The sequence below is a fragment of the Lynx canadensis genome, chromosome B1, assembly GCF_007474595.2.
Source record: "Lynx canadensis isolate LIC74 chromosome B1, mLynCan4.pri.v2, whole genome shotgun sequence".
Lineage (NCBI taxonomy): Eukaryota > Metazoa > Chordata > Mammalia > Carnivora > Felidae > Lynx > Lynx canadensis.
In genome coordinates, this window is record NC_044306.2 from 164,938,619 (window position 1) to 164,956,429 (window position 17,811).

General features: G+C 40.7%; 1 protein-coding gene across 2 annotated transcripts in view; it reads left to right on the forward strand.

Annotated features, from left to right (window-relative positions):
• Positions 1 to 17,811, forward strand: part of FRYL (FRY like transcription coactivator) — a 279,655-nt gene that overhangs the window by 19,807 nt on the left and 242,037 nt on the right. The window lies entirely within an intron of this gene.

Sequence of the window (17,811 nt, forward strand, 5' to 3'; positions counted from 1 at the left end):
TCATCTTGGAAAATCTTTCAAGAAGCTCCCCAGATGATTTTCCTGTATGTCTCGTAGGCTGGAAATGAAGCGCTTCTCTCCAGTGGGACAGGAGCCGTTGCTCAGGCCAATTACTGGCAGAGGAGACTGGGATCTCCAGGCTTAGTTTAGATCTACAGGGACTTTGTCCCATGGGTCTGGGAGAGAGGCTCCCTTCTCTAATCCTGTGATTTTACCTGATAACCTTAAAAAGAAAGAGAAAAAACAATTAGGTTTCTTTAGCAAGCAGTAAGGGAGGAAAACTGGGTAAACAATCAGCATTTTGTGGGAATTTTCTGTTGCATAATTTTCTTTTTTTTTATTGAGAAAAGAAACATATGCATTCCTGTCATTAAACCAGCTTCTTAGTGATTGTATCTTTTGAATGGAGTCCACTCCTTTCTTCCTTTCATGGAGTTCACTAATTTTGTTTTAATAGGATGAATTATTGTCTATTTCTGCTGCACAGCTGCCATCCTGGGACGTCTTTTTCATTTCACTCTTGGATCATTTCCACTGTGTTCTCGCATCTACTTTATTGGGTTTCATCCTTGTTGCTAGAGAATACCCTCAAGTAATGCCCTTACATGTCTGAAAGTGTCTTTTTTCTGCTTTCTTACTTGATGGATCATTTGAATATAAAAATCTAGGTCACAATTATTTCACTTTAGAAATTTCTGCGACCTTGCTCTCCTGCAGTTGAGAGTTTCTGATTTTAGTCAGAGTCTTCATTTTTGTTTTTTCCTCAAATCATTTAGAATCTTTTCTTGGTTGTTGTATAATTTCACAGGATTTGTCTACATGTTTTTCCATGGAACAGAAGGTAGGTCACTTCCTCTCACTTACCGAAGCCTGGCTCCCTGTCTTATTTTGTACCTGTTCTTTATTACTAATCTTTTACTTCGCGTGACTAATCTTTTATTCCACATTGATGTGGATGGTTCATCTAATACCTTTGACACACACTGTACCTATTCGTGTCTTTCCTTGCTAATAGAGGCCCAATTTTGTCCAGATATTTAGTGCCCATGAGTTTCATGGACTTCCCTCGCCTCCATTCCGAAGGTGGCAGTTTGTGAGTATGACTCAGCCTAAAGCCCATTATGTTCCATTCTCCTTGCTTACAATTGGTTTCAGGATAGTGACACAGAAGTCTGCTGAAGTCTAGTTTCCTTCGGTAAATGAAGGTACAGCCCTTCTCTTGGATGTTGTTATATGAGCTCATGATACTTGGAGCTGCCATCTTGGGTCACAGAAGGGAAAAGTGAGTTGAGAATGACTCTCAACTCAAAATTGTCTAAAATTGAACTCCAGATCTCCAGTTCTTCCCCTATCCCAATTTTCCACTCCATCTTTCCAGTTGCCAAGGCCAAAATTTTTGGTGTCATCCCTAACTTTACTCTTTCACATCCCATGTTTTATTCATTAGAAGATCCTATGAGCTCCTCCTTCAAATTATATTTACATTTTACTATTTGTTCCTACTTAATACCACTGCCATCTTGGTCCATGCTACTGCTGTTTCTTGCATATTCTACTGCATTAGAACAGTGCCTACCCAGGGAATTTTAGTAGGGTTCAACCAGACCTGTGGCCTGTGGCAATCCGTATTTGACATCACATTCACTTATGAGGATATGGGACAGGAAACACAGCTTGTCAGCAGAGAAGCACCAGTGTTCTTTTTGGGAGGTCCTGGTGGCAGTGCTGAAAGAACAGCCAGGGGTGGCTCAGTCGGTAGAGCACCCGACTCTTGGTCTGGGGATTGTGAGTTCAAGTCTACAGTGGGCCTAGAGTTTACTTTTAATGTTATTTTTTTAAAGAAGAAGGAAGAATAGCCAGAACTATTCTCTGTGCCCCCTCCTTCAGGTGGAGCTTAGGTGTGAATAATGAGGCTCCCACGAAGGGGGTATGTAGCCAACCTGTCTAAGAAGCTGCATGTTCCACAAAAGCCATTACCTTGTGTGACCACCCATGAGCGAGGTTTCTAGGATCCCCACGGGGTACAGGCTCGATGACAGGAGTCACCACACTAGGAGAAGTCCAAAGTTACAGCCACTCTCCAGGTATTTTTAGTCCCTCTTAGACCCAAGCAATTTACCAATGGGTCATTTTTACCATAAGCCATGTTGCCTAGTAACACAGCTGACATTCTGTGGTTTCTGACATTCATGGTTTCCTGGGGAACAGAGCTAGACAGTTAACCGAATCCAAGAGCAATTTCTCATGCCGAAAGACCAGGGTTTTTCTAACACTTCAGTCACAAATAGCCTGCCACCAAGAGGTGCTCCCCTTCTGTGCTTCTCCCCTGTGCTCTTTGTCAGCACAATAGCCAGGGCGCTCCTTTACCACGTTCGACCGTCCTGTTACTCTTGTGCAGATCCTGCAGTGGCTCCTGCCTCACTTCGGGCGCATTTGTCTGTAGGCCATGCTTGAGTCAGTCTCTTCCTACCTTTCTGATCCTTTTTCCCTACTACTCCTGCCCTCGCTCATCTGCTGTAATCTCCTTTTGTTCTCACTCTGATGTGCCAGGCATGTTTCTGCCTCAGGGCTTGGCTCTTCCAGAATACTCCTGATATTCACCTGGCTGCCTCTTGAATTCTTTGCTCAGATGTCACCTTTTCAACAAGCTGCATTCCATTGAAAAATTGCAACTCCTACCACGCCCAGTGCTTGAAGTTCCATGTTTGTTTTTTTTTATAGCTCTTTTCACCTTTTCATACTCCATAATTTCCTTTTTTTTTTTTTTTTTAATGTTTTAATTTATTTTTGAGACAGAGAGAGACAGAGCATGAGCAGGGGAGGGGCAGAGAGAGAGGGAAACACAGAATCCGAAGCGGGCTCCAGGCTCTGAGCTGTCAGCACAGAGCCTGACGCGGGGCTCGAACTCACGGACTGTAAGATCATGACCTGAGCCGAAGTCGGAAGCCCAGAAGTCGGAAGCCCAACCGACCGAGCCACCCAGGCGCCCCTCCTTTTTTTTTTTTTTTTTTTTAAAGAAAGCGATAGAGTGTGAGTGGGGGAGGAGCAGAGAGAGGGAGGGAGACCCAGAATCCGAAGCAGGCTCCAGGCTGTGAGCTGTCAGCACAGAGCCTGATGCGGGGCTCGAACTCCCAAACATGAGATCATAACCTGAGCCGACATCAGACGCTCAACCGACTGAGCCATCTAGGTGCCCCATCATTTACTTATTATATGTAGTTTATCATCTGCCACTGTTAGCAAGTAAATTACAAGAGGGCAACATCTTCATTGACATATTCCCAGCCACCTAGCACAGTGCCTAACACCTAGTTGATGCTTAGTATTTTTAAATAAGTGAGGACACCTTTACAGAGGGGCTTACTGTGTGCTGAGTATTTTTTTAAAACAGAGTGAATAAAGTTTTAATATATGTGGAGGAGCACATAAATACAACATTCTTGTGAATACAAAAAAATTAGACACAGGGAATTTAAATTAAAAGCACTAAATAGTATAGGGGTGCCTGGGTGGCTCGGTTAAGTGACGGACTCCTGGTTTCGGCTAAGGTCATGATTTCAAGGTTCGTGATCTCGAGCCCCACTTTGGGCCCCGTGCCTACAGAGAAAGACCTGCCGGGGATTCTCTCTCTCTGCCCCTCCCCTGCTCATTATCGCTCCCTCTCTCTCAAAATACTCCCCTCCCTCCCCCCCCCCAAACATTAAAGAGCGTAAAGAATAACATTATGTTGTGACAAGAAGTGTAGGTTTTAAGGAAATTAGAATACAGATAATACTGTATATGCCAAATAACATAGACAGTAAACGTATCAAAATTTTTAGGAATGCAAGAAGATTTTAGTAAACATTTCTGAGGATTTAAGAGACGTGGTATGCAAAAAAGAAGGGAAACAAGAATTTGATAGTAAACAGTTGTTCTTTTTTGATTGCTTTAGAGTCGTTACTGAAATTTGGTTCTTTGAAAATTCATGGAAGATTCACAATAAATCAATCAGACTTTTAGCTGCACTCCCCAAATCAATAAATATATATAAAAAAAGAGCCACCCAAGCTCTCCATCCCCCCCCCCTTTTTTTTTTAAATAAGCATGGAAACAGAGAGGTTAAGAAACTTACCTCGTGTCGCATAACTTCTAAGTGAATCCCCACAGGTGGTCTTTGGAGCCCGGGTTTTGACTGATCTATTACAGTTAAGCATCCTTCTGCATACACAATTTTTAACCTGCTTTTGGATTATTTGGTAAATTCCCCTTTGGATTAGAGGTTATGGACCTTTCATAACCTATATGGCCCAATTTTCCAGGGTCTTGTCAACCAGATGTGAATGTATCCTTAAAAACAAACAAAAAAATGGTGGTGGGGGTTTGTGTGCCCGGGCACCCAGTTGGTTAAGCACCAGACTCTTGATTTTGGGTCGGGACATGATCTCATAGTTGTGAGATTGAGCCCTGTGGGCCCCCATGCTTGGGGTGAAGCCTGCGTGATTCTCTTTCTCTCTCTCTCTAGGGGTGCCTGGGTGGCTCAGTTGGTTAAGTGTCCGTCTCTCGATTTCAGCTCAGGTGGTGATCTCACAGTCTGTGAGATGGAGCCCCTTGTGGGGCTCTGCGCTGACAGCAGGGAGTCTGCTTGGGATTCTCTCCACCCCTCCTCCTGCTTCACATGCATGCACTCACACTCGCTCACTCTTTCAAATAAACTTAAAAAAAAAAAAAAAGATTCTCTTTCTCCCTCGGCATCTCCCCAACACTTGTGCTTGCACGCTGTCTCTCTCTCTTTCTCTCTCAAAAACAAAACCAAAAAAGTTTTGGGGTGATTTAATTGACTTCCGGTTGTTGTCTTGTATCTAATAATGAACACTTCTGATGTTCCCTAGCACTTTTTAAGAAAATTTTTTTAATCTTTATTTTTGAGAGAGAGACAGAGTGTGAGCAGGGGAGGAGCAGAGAGAGAGGGAGACACAGAATCTGAAGCCGGCTCCGGGCTCTGAGCTGTCAGCACAGAGCCCAATGTGGGGCTCGAACCCACAAACCACTAGTTCATGACCTGGGCCGAAGTCAGAGGCTTAACCAACTGAGCCACCTAGGCGCCTGTCCCTAGCCCTTTTCTAAATACTTGGGTGGCAATAAATTACTTTCTTTTTATGTCTGTGGAAAGGAGCTATGTACACAGGATGGAAGTCAGAGAAGGTTTCATAAATGAAGGTAGTAGAACCCTTAGTATTAAATAGTGGGTGAATGTCTTGATTTCACTTACACCTAAGAACTTGCCATTCTCAGTCTTATCTGGGTCATGCATGGCTCTCTTTGAGAATTTGACAGCTGTGGACCTCTCGCTAGAAAAATGCTTATAAACACATACTTTGCATTTTTTTATGCCACTTAGTGTATTGTAAATTGATTTCCTTCACAGGCCGTAGAAAACCAGTCTTTGCAGTGATTTCTGTCTCATTTTTGTATGACATTATTTGCGTGTTTGTGTAAAATTATTTGCTATATCCAGGAAAAAAAAATCCAAATTTTTTGATGAAACAAACTTTATTTTAAACAGTTAAATTTTTTTTTTTTTTTTTTTTTTGAGCAAGCTTGAGTGTGAGCAGGGGAGGGGCGAAGGGAGAGTGAGAGAGAATCTTAAGCAAGCTCCATACTTAGCATGAAGCCTGATGCGGGGTTTGATCCCATGACCCTGGGATCATGACCTGAGCTGAAATCAAGAGTTGGACGCTCAACCGACTGAGCCATCCAGGCACCCCTTAAAAGTTAATTTTAATGGAAAGAGCAGTTTATGATAAGTTGAAATTCTGCCATTGTCTTTAATACAGCTACATGTATGTCATTTAAAAAAATTTCCAGACAATTTTACTTTTTTGTTTTAATGGCAACCAAAACTGAAAACCTGTTTTGTAAGATGTGTGGGAATGACTGGAATCAGAGCCTGATCAGATAAGGCAAGAGTTTCCCCCCGCCCCCCACTAACATTTTTTTTTTAATCTTTATTTTTTATAGACATTCTTTATAAAGCCTTTTGTTTTGTTTTGAGCAGTTTCAGATTCACAGCAAAATTGACAGTATAGAGATTTCCCATACACCCACTGCTCCTACTCATGTACACTGTCCCCCATCATCAGGACCCCCCCCCCCCCACCGACACCAGAGTGGTACGGTTGTTACAGTTGTTGAACCCACATTGTCACATCATAATTACCCAGAGTCCCCAGTTTACATGAGGATTCACTTTTGGTGTCATATATTCTATCATTTGGTTGAATGTATAATGATGTATCCATTGTTATAATGTACAGAGTATTTTCATTGCCCTGAAACCCTTTCTGCTCTGACTGTTCATTCCCCTTCCTTAACCGCTGGCAACCTGTCCTCTTTTTATTTCCTCCATAGTTTGCCTTTTCCAGAGTAACCAGTAATCGAAATCATTTACTGTGTAGCCTTTCAGATTTGCTTCTGTCCCTTAGCATTGTGTATTTAAGGCTCCTATATATCCTGGCTCGATGGCTCATTTCTTTTTAGCACTAAATGATGTTCCAGTTGTCTGGATAGACCACAGTTTATCCGTTCATCTACTGAAGAACATGTTCGTGGCTTCCAAGTTTGGGCAATTATAAACATGCCTGTGTTCAACATCTGTGTGCAGGTTTTTGTGTGGGCATGTTTTCAAAGCCTGTAAATACCAGGGAGCACAACTGCAGGGTCATATGGTTAGAGTACGTTTAGTTTTCTAAGAAACCTCCAGACTGTCTTCCAAAGTGGTGGTTCCATTTTGTGTTCCCACCTGCAATGAGTAAGAGTTCTTGTTCCTTCATGTCCCTCCCAGCATTTGTGGTTGTCAGTCGTTCTGGATTTTGGCCTTTCTAATAGATGTGGGGCAGCATCTCATTTTAAATTTGCATTTCCCTGATGACATATGATGTGGGCGGCTTTTCATATGCTTATTTGCAGTATGCATATCTTCTTTGGTTGGGTGTCTGTTAAGGTCTTTGGCCCATTTTTTTAATTGAATTATTTTCCTATTTACTTTTAAGATTTCTTTGTGTATTTTGGATAACAATCTTTTATTAGGTGTTTTTGTTGTTTGTTTTTTTTTTCAAGTATTTTTTTTTTTCCCAGTCTGTGGCTTGGCTTCTCATTCTCTTCACACTGTCTTTTGCATAGTAGGTTTTTCATTTTTTTTTTTTATTTTTTTTAAATTTTTTTTTTTTTTCAACGTTTATTTATTTTTGGGACAGAGAGAGACAGAGCATGAACGGGGGAGGGGCAGAGAGAGAGGGAGACACAGAATCGGAAACAGGCTCCAGGCTCTGAGCCATCAGCCCAGAGCCCGACGCGGGGCTCGAACTCACGGACCGCGAGATCGTGACCTGGCTGAAGTCGGACGCTTAACCGACTGCGCCACCCAGGCGCCCCAAGGTTTTTCATTTTAATGAAGTCAGTTATCAAGTATTTCTTCCATGGATTGTGCCTTTGGTATTTGAAAAGTCATTGCCATACCCCAGGTCATATTGGTTTTTGCTTTTTGTTATTTTCTAGTTTTATAGCTTTGCATTTCACATTCAGGTCCATAATCTTTTTTTTTTTTTTTTTAATATTTTTTACTGTTTTATTTATTCTTGAGAGAGAGAGACACAGCACAGCGAGGGAGGGGCAGAGTGAGAAAGGGACACAGAATCTGAAGCAGACTCCAGGCTCTGAGCCGTCAGCACAGAGCCCTATGCAGGGCTCAAACCCACGAGCTGCAAGATCATAACCTGAGCCTAAGTCGGACACTCAACTGACTGAGCCACCCAGGCGCCCCTCCATGATCTTTTTTGAGTTAATTTTTGTGAAAGGTGCAAGATCTGTGTCTGGATTCTTTTTTTTTTTTTTTTTGCATGTGGATGTCCAGTTGTTTCAGTCCCATTTGTGTAAAAGGCCATAGTTGTACCACTGTACTGCTTTTGTTCTTTTGTCAAAGATCAGTTTGGCTGTGTTTATGTGGGTCTGTTTCTAGGTTCTCTGTTCTGTTCCATTGATCTGTTTGTCTGTTTTTTCCCCCAATATGATACTGTCTTGATTACTATAAGTTTATTTTAAGTCTTGAAGTCAGATAGTCTTCCAACTTTGCTCTCCTTCAATATAATGTTGGCCATTCTGAGTCTTTTGCCTCTCCGTATAAACTTTAGAGTCCGTTTGTTGATATCTACGAAGTAACATACTGGGATTTTGATTGGGATTTCATTGGATACATAGATTAAATTGGGAAGAACTGACATCTTGACAATATTGAGTCTTCCTGTCCATGAACATGGACTGTCTCTCCATTTATTTTGTTCTGTGATTTTGTTCACGAGAATTTTGTAGTTTACCTCATATAGATCTTGTACGTATTATGTTAAATTTATACCCAAGTATTTCATTTTTGGGGAGTGCTAGTGTAAATGGCATTGTTTTTAATTTCAAATTCTGCTTGTTCACTGCTGGTATATAGGAACACAATTGTCTTTTACATATTAACCTTGTATCCTTGAACCTTGTTATAATTGCTTATTAGTTACGGATGTGTGTGCGTGCGTGTGTTCTTTTGGGTTTTCACCTTAGATGATCGTGTTATCTGCAAACAAAGACAGTTTTATTTTTTTCCTTCCCAATCTGTATTTCATTTCTTTTCTTTTCTTGTCTTATTGTATAGCTAGGACTTCAGTACAATGTTGAAAAGGAATGGTGAGAGTGGACATCTTGCCTTGTTCCTGATCTTATTGGGGAAACTTCTAGTTTTTCATCACACCATTAATTATGATGTTAGCTGTAGTTTTTTTGTGGATGATCTTTATCAAGTTGAGGAAGTTGCCCTCTATTCCTATTTTATTGAGGGTTTTTATTAGGACTCGGTACTGGATTTTGTCAAATGCTTTTCCTGCAACTGTTGATGTGGTCATGTGATTTTTCTTTTTTAGCCTGTTAACATGATGGATTACATTAATTGATACTCAAATGTTGGACCATATTTGCATGTCCGGGATAAATCCCACTTTGTCATAGCGTGTAATTCCTTTTATACATTACTGCTAATATTTTGTTGAGGATTTTTGCACTTCTGTTAATGAGTGATATTAGTCTGTATAGTTTTCTTCCCTTGTCTTTGGTTTTGGTAATGCTGGCCTCATGGGATAAGTTAGGAAGTATTCCCTCTGCTTCTAATCTCTGAAAGTTATTGTAGAGAATTGTTATAGTTTTTCCATAAATGCTTGGTAGAATTCACCAGTGAACACATTTGGGCCTGATGCTTTCAGTTTGGGAATACAAATTAAATTAATTATTGATTGAGTTTGAAAAATAGATATAAGGCCATTCAGATTATCTATTCAAAGAATTAGTCCATTTCATCTAGGTTATTAGATTTGTGGGCATATAGTTGTTCATAGTACTTTTTTATCTTTTAATGTTCATGGAATTTGTAATGATGTCCCTCTTTCATTTTTCATTAGTAATTTGTATCCTGTCTCCTGTTTTTCTAAGTCAGCTTTTGGTTTCATTGATTTTTCTCTAATGATTTCATGTTTTCAGTTTCATTGATTTCTGCTTTAATTCTTATTATTTCTTTCCTTCTGCTTCCTTTGAATTCAATTTGCTCTTCTTTTTCTAGTTTCCTAAGGTGGAAACTTAGATTGTTGATTTTATTTCATTTCATTTTATTTTATTTTATTTTATTTTTTATTATTTCTTATTTTTTTAATGTTTATTTTTGAAGGAGAGAGAGACAGAGCATGAGCCGGGCAGTGGCAGAGAGAGAGGGAGACACAGAATCCGAAGCAGGCTCCATCTAGCCTCTGAGCTGTCAGCACAGAGCCCGCCGTGGGGCTCGAACTCACAAACTGAAATTGTGACCTGAGCCAAAGTTGGACGCTTAACTGACTGAGCCACTGGGCGCCCCTAGATTGTTGATTTTAGATCTTCTTTTCTAATATATATATTTACTACTACAAATTTCCATTTAAGCACTGCTTTTGCTGCATCCCACAAAGTTTAAGTATTTTTCATTCAGTTCAAAGTATTTTAAAATTTCTTCTGAGATTTCTTTTTTGATCATGTATTATTTAAAAATATGTTCTTAAATCTCCAAATACTTTGTGATTTGCCAGTTATCCTTCTGTCATTGACTTTTAGTTTAATTTCACTGTGAACTGAGAGTAGGCATTGTAGGATTTCTGTTCTTTTAAGTTTCTTAAGTTGTATTCTGTGGGCCAGAATGTAGTCTATTTTGGTGAATGTTCCATGTGAGCTTGAGAAGAGTGTTATTCTGCTCTTGCTGAATGAAGTGGTCTAGGGATGTCAATTATACCCAGCTGATTGATGGTGTTGTAGAGTTCAACTATGTCCTTATTGATTTTCTGCCTGTTAAATCTGTTCATTTCTGAAAGGAGTGTTGATATCTTCAACTATAATAGTAGATTCATTTATTTCTTCTTGCAGTTTTATCAGTTTTTGCCTCATGTATTTTGATGTTCGTTAGACATATACACATTGAAGATTGTTAGGTTTTGGAGCATTGACCCTTTTGTCATTACGTAGTCGTCCTCTTTATCCTTGATAACTTTCCTTGCTTTTAAATCTGCTCTGTATGAAAGTAATATAGCTATTCCATTTTTCTTTTTATTAGTGTTTAGCATGGCATATCTTTCTCCATGCAGTTACTTTAATCCATATGTCTCTTTATATTTAAAGTGAGTTTCTTGTAGGCAATCTGCCTTGTTGTTTGCTCTTTTGAGCCAGTCTCTTTCTTTTAATTGGTGCATTTAGACAAGTGATGTTCAAATTGATTATTTCTGTTGTTGGATTAATAACTATCATATTTGTTACTGTTTCTGATTGTGACCTTGTTCTGCGTTCTCTGTTTTGTATCCTAATCTTTTTCTGCCTCTTATGGTTTTAAGTTGAGCATTTTATATAATTATGTTTTCTCTCCTTTCTTAGCATTTTTTTTTATGTTTGTTTATTTTTGAGAGAGGGAGACAGACCATGAGCAGGGGAGGGGAGGAGAGCGAGAGGGAGACACAGAATCCAAAGCAGTCTCCAGTCTCTGGGCCGTGAGCACAGAGCCTGATGTGGGGCTCGAACCCATGAACCATGAGATCATGACCTGCGCTAAAGTTGGACGCTTAACCGACTGAGCCACCCAGGCGCCCCTCCTTTCTTATCATATTAATTGTACTTTAAAAAATTGTTTTCAGTAATTGCCCTAGTGTTTGCAATGTACATTTACAACTAATCTAAATCCACTTTCAAATAATGCTATACTGTTTCCTCTTACCCTTCCCTTTACTTGTATCATTGCAGTTTTTCATTTCATCTACATAAGCATACGTAATTGAACACATTGTTGCTAGTGCTTTGAACAAACTGTTGTTAGCTCAATTAAGAATAAGGAGGGCGCCTGGGTGGCGCAGTCGGTTAAGCTTCCGACTTCAGCCAGGTCACGATCTCGCGGTCCGTGGGTTCGAGCCCCGCGTCAGGCTCTGGGCTGATGGCTCAGAGCCTGGAGCCTGTTTCCGATTCTGTCTCCCTCTCTCTCTGCCCCTCCCCCGTTCATGCTCTGTCTCTCTCTGTCCCAAAAAAAAATGGATAAAACGTTGAAAAAAAAAAAAAAAGAATAAGGAGAAGTTTTAATTTTACCTTCCTTACCCCTTCCCTGATGCTTCTCCTTTCTTTATGTACATGAACAGGTCTGCTGGCAACAAATTACCTTGGTTTTTGTTTGAGAAAGTCTTTATTTCTCCATCATTTCTAAAGGATGATTTTGCAGGGTACAGAATTCTAGGTGGTTTTTTCCTGTCGACATTTTGAATATTTCACTTCACTCTCTTTTTGCATGCATGGTTTCTGAGAAATTGGATGTAATCCTTATCTTTGCTCCTTCGTTAGGTAGGGTGTTTACCTTGTCTGGCTTCTTTCAGGACTTTTTATTTTGGATTTTCTGTAGTTTGAGTGTGATATGCTTGGTTGTAGTTCTTTTTTTTTTTAATTTTTTTTAATGTTTATTCATTTTTTGAGAGAGAGACAGAGAGCATGAGAGTGGGGAGGGGCAGAAAGAGAAGGAGACACAGAATCTGAAACAGGCTCCAGGCTTTGAGCTGTCGGCACAGAGCCCGACGTGGGACTCGAACCCATGAAGTGTGAGATCATGACCTGAGCTGAAGTCAGACGCTTAACCGACTGAGCCACCAAGGCGCCCCGGTTGTAGTTCTTTAGTACGTATCCTGCTTGGTGGTCCCTGAGCTTCCTTGATCTGTAGTTTGGTATCTGACGTGAATTCGAAAAAATTCTCAGGCATTATTGTTTCAAATATTTCTTCTGTTCCTTTCTTTCTTCTTCTATTATTCCTGTTATGTATATGTGCCATCTTTTGTAGTTGTCCTGCAGTTCTAGGATATTCTATTCTTTGTTTTTTTCCCAGCCTTTTTTGTTTCTTTTTTAAATTGATACAACTAATTCTTTTTTTTTTTAACTTAAAAAATATTTTATTCACTTTTGAGCAGGGGAGGGGCAGAGAGAGAGGGGGACAGAGGATCTGAAGTGGGCTCGTGCTATAGGAGTGAGCTCAGTGTGGGGCTGGAACTCAAACTGTGAGATCATGACCTGAGCTGAAGTTGGATGCTTAACTGACTGAGCCACTCAGGTGCCCCCAGTCTTTTTTCTTTTTAGTTTTCTAATTTTTTTTTTTTTTTTTTGGGGGGGGGGAGTTTCTATTGAGCTGTCTTCAAGTTCAGAGATTCTTTCCTCAGTCAAGTTCAGGCTACTAGTAAACCAATTAAAGGCATTCTTCATTTCTGTTAGTGTTTTTGATCTCTAGTTGTTTCTTTTGGTTCTTAGAATTTCCATCTCTCTGCTTACATTGACCCTTTCTTTTTGCATGCTGTCTAATTTATCCATTAGAGCCCTGAAAATATATAAATCATAATTGTTTTGAATTGCTGGCCTGATAATTCCAACATTCCTGCCATATCCCAGTCTGATTCTGGTGTTTACTCTGTCTCTTCGAACCGTGTGTGTGTGTGTGTGTGTGTGTGTGTGTGTGTGTGTTTTCTTTTAGTATGCATTGTAATTTTTTTTTTTTAATTTTTTTTTTCAACGTTTATTTATTTTTGGGACAGAGACAGAGCATGAACGGGGGAGGGGCAGAGAGAGAGGGAGACACAGAATCGGAAACATGCTCCAGGCTCCGAGCCATCAGCCCAGAGCCTGACGCGGGGCTCGAACTCACGGACCGCGAGATCGTGACCTGGCTGAAGTCGGACGCCCAACCGACTGCGCCATCCAGGCGCCCCTGTAATTTTTTTCTTAATAGCTGGACATGATGTACTGATTTTGAGTAAATGGCTGTAAATAGACCTCCAGTAATGTGGTAAGGTGGGGGGAGAGAAGTGTTCTGTGGTTCTATGATGAGGTGTCAGTGTGTTAGTGAGCCTGTGCCTCTGGACTGTGAATTTCACAAGTGCTTCTCAGTTCTCCCTTTACCCCCTTAGGTAGGAAAGGATGGCTAGAGTGGGCTGACGTTGGGTATTTCCTTTCCCCCAGGTCAGTTAGGCTTTGGTTAAATAGTTTCTCCTAAAGACTGACCTTGTTAAGAACTGAATGCTTTGGAATATTCTTACCCCCACCCCCTCCCACTGAGAAGCATGAAGGGATTTTTCTCTGATATTCATTATGAGAACCAGGTCTAGCTCTTGGAGATAAAACTCATAAATAAAAGTGTAGAATTTTTCCTATGACTGGGTCTTCCTGGAGTTTTTAATCTCTCAAAGTTGTCCACACTGAACCTCCAGCAAATTGTCAGTTAAAGTTCAGGTTTTCTTACCCTGGCACTGATTTCCATGGAGGTTTCTGTTCCATAAGTTGTGACTCTGTATTTGTCTGTTTCTTCAATTCTGGGAATTCTGATTTGCCCTATGACCTCACTGTTCTCCTGCATCTAAGAAGAGTTATCGTTTTTTCAGTTCATCTTTTTACTTTCTGTTAGGATGAAGTAGTGACTTCTAGAAGAATGATGGTATTATTACTGAGGTACAATGTTGGGGGCAGGTGAAGATTTAAGGAGATGTGTAAAGAGTTGAGTTTGAGATCCTATTTGATGTCCAAATGGATGGTTGGATTTTTGAGCTTAGTGCTCAGGAGAGAGAGTGGGGTTAGAGACACCATCTATATGCTGACAAATCCCAAATTTGAATTTAAGGCCTTGAGACTGGATAAGGTCACTTAGAGGTAAATGCCAGTGGACAAGAAGGCCAACAACTGACCTTGGGCTCTTCAGTGTTCTGAGCTGGGAAAGAGGTGGAGGAAGACCATCTCATAGGAGGAGGAAGAAAACCAGGAGTGTGGCATTTTGCAGTCCAGGCGAAGACAGTCTTTCAAAAAGGAGGGAGGGAAGTGCTGCTGTGGAGTCCACTGAGATGAGGCCTGATATTGACCTTTAGATTTCATGAGGCATAGAGGTCATTAGTGACATCAACAAACAGTCCTGTGGACTGGAAGGTAGAAAGCCTTGCAACGGATAGATGAGAAAAGAGGGTGAAGAGAAGCTAGTAAAATACTGTACAGAGACAACTGTGTGGGAGACTTTTACCACAACAGGGAGCAGAGAGATGCTCTAGTCATGGACAGGGGTTTTGTGGTCAAGGGAGGTAGACGTTCTGGTCATCAATTCCAGATGTGTGTGTATGTATGCATGGCTTTTCCCACACCACCAGGCAATTCTCAGACACCTGCTGTGTGGCCTACAATTCAACTCAGTTCCGACACTACTGGGACATATCAGCAGATCCTACAGTTGAAGGACCGAGTCCTACAAGACCATGTCCCCATGTCCACTCCCACCCTCACAGACACACTTCAGACACCAGTCCAGGTTGTCTACCTGGGTTTCTGACCTATTGGCTGTAGGTTAGAGGTTCCAGAAAATTCCTCCTCAGGTTCAATTCATTTGCTGGAGTGGCTCACAGAACTTGAAGAAGCATTTTATTTATTAGATTACTAGTTTATTATAAAAGGATACAGAGCTGGGACAGCCAGGTGGGAGAGCTGCACAGGGCAAGATATGGGGAGAGGGCCCAGACCTTCCCTGCCCTCAGAGTGTGCCACTGTCCCTTTGTCTGCACATAATGCAACCTGGAAGCTCTCCAGACAGACCTCATCCTTTTGTGTGTTCATGTAGGTTTCATGACACAGGCATGTTGATTATATCTCTGGCCGTTGGCAATGGATTCATTCTCCAGTCTCCCCCCTGACGCCAGGTGAAGGGCAAGGTGACACTGAAAGTTCCAGCCCTCTAATCATATGGTTGCTTCTCCTGGCAATTAGTTCAGATCCTTAGGTGTGGCCCCCAAGTCACCTCATTAACAACAAAAGACACCTTTAAGTCTCTCATCACTTAGGAAATTCTAAGGATTTTAAGAGTCCTGTACCAGAAATGGGATGAAGACCAAATATGTATTTCTTAGTATAAATCACAGTATCATGGGAGGCCTCTTTTTTTTTCTCCCCTTAAGGTAGGGATCATATAATATGTTTGTATGCTGATGGGCATGGTCCCTTGGGAATGTAGAAAAAAGATGTAGATTTTTGTCACCTTGAAACCGATATTCTCAGTTTTTTAAAAAATATTTTTTCTTTTTCTTTTTCTTTTTTGAGAGAGAGAGAAACAGAGCGTGAGCGGGGGAGGGGCAGGGAGAGAGGGAGACATGGAATCTAAAGCCAGCACAGAGCCCGACGTGGGGCTCGAACTCACCAACTGTGAGATCATGACCTGAACCGAAGTTGGTTCCTTAACCAACTAAGCCACCCAGGTGCCCCAATTTTCAAATATTTTTGATAACTTTCATTTATTTACTTGAGGGAGAGCTGGAGCTCAAGCATGAACAGGGGAGGGGCAGAGAGCGAGGGAGAGAGAGAGAGAGAGAGAAAATCCCCAGCAGGCTCCACATTCTCAGGATAGATCCAGGCTCCCTGATACTCTCAGTTTTAAAAAGTAGCTTGGAGATGGTTGGTGTTGGTTTGGAAGTTTTCTCCACCCTGCCCTCTTTGTAATTTTCTTTTCTTTTTCTCTTTTTGGCTTGCTTAATTTCATTGTGTATCTTGATAGATTTTTATCTTTCACATTTCTGGTAAATGGTGATTATTAGGAAGTTGAACCAATTGTGTGTTAAAAAAAAAAATGTAAAAGACATTTAGCAGGAATGTGTTTCCTAAGACCCATTGTTTACCACAAAAAGGAAACCACTGACTTCTTATTATATCAGCGAAGATAAAATTATTTTGTGAACACAGTACTTCTCTTATGAGTAAGAGTGCTCATATTGTGCTCAAAACAAATTATTTTCTGCAAACAAGAAATTAGTGGGAATTGTAGACTTTGTTATAAGTGGGGATTGATTTAGTCAGAGTCCTTAAAAATCAGATTTTGCTTCATAACATTTTATATTCTAATTGTGGATGTACTTGCTGTAATTTAAATTATGAAAAAATAATTTAAGCAAGTTAAATGTTAGGTATTTAATTCATAATGTCTTGAAATGTAATAAAAGTCGTAACTAATTTGAGGGAGAAAATATAGCAATACAGGATGGTGGGAATATTTACTTTCATTCTGAAGCAGAAGGAAATCAAATTACTGTAAATATAGCTAATATTATAGGGAGAATATATTTAAGGTGTAAGTAGACTATCACAACCTTGTGATATCGCCCTTTCTATTGTAAACTCATGCTTAGTAGAAAAGTCCTCAGGTGAAGTTTGATGGAAACAATAAAACTTATAGAACATAAGAATGTTCTAACAGATTTGGGCTCACTGGAAAACAAGCCTGCTTGGACTTTTCATTTGGAATTTTATCCTCTACCCTGGCCTTCCAATGCCTTCCACCTCCCCTCCCTGCTGGGGGTAAAAATCTCTAAATATATCTTTGGCAGTAATAAAGTCTCCTAATTTCTGAGTATCTAAAGAAATGTACCTATGGGGGCACCTGGGTGGCTCAGCCGGTTGAACATTTGACTTTGGCTAAGGTCATGATCTCACCGTTTGTGGGTTCGAGCCCCGCATCGGGCTCTGTGCTGACAGCTTAGAGCCTGGAGCCTGCTTCGGATTCTGTGTCTCCCCTTCTCTCTCTGCCCCTCCCATGCGCATGCTCTCTCTCTCTTTCTCTGTCAATAATAAATAAATGTTAAGTAAGTAAATAAATAAATAACCCCTTAATGTATTTGCTTTATTACCATATTCTCCACCAGAGTATAAACTCAGTCAGTGGCTCAGTCAGTTAAGCATCCAACTTCAGCTCAGGTCATGATCTCGGAGTTCGTGGGTTTGAGCCCCGTGTTGGGTTCTGTGCTGACAGCTCAGAGCCTGGAGCCTGCTTCGGAATCTGTGTCTCCCTCTCTCTCTGCCCCTCTCCTCCTCGTGCTCTGTCACTTGGGCTCTCAAAAGTAAACATTAAAAAAAAAAGTGTACCTATGGACAAACATCTCAGAAAAGCCAGAGATTGTAAGATGCTTAAACTATGTTGTATAATAGACACAACTTTGTTATATAAATGTGACCCTTCGACTAAAGTAGTGATTTTCAGTGTTTTTTGTCTACACATAATTGGCACATAAGGAGATAAATAAATGGATATATGGATATATGTCAGGTAAGAACAAAATGGAAATAGGAAAGTAGCATGGGAGGCCTACCTAATACCGCATGGTCCCCTGGGCCCCCTTTTTGTCATTTACCAATCGGGAATAATAATAACACTACCTCCTCAGAGTTGTATGGAGCAGAATGCCTGGTATCAGACTG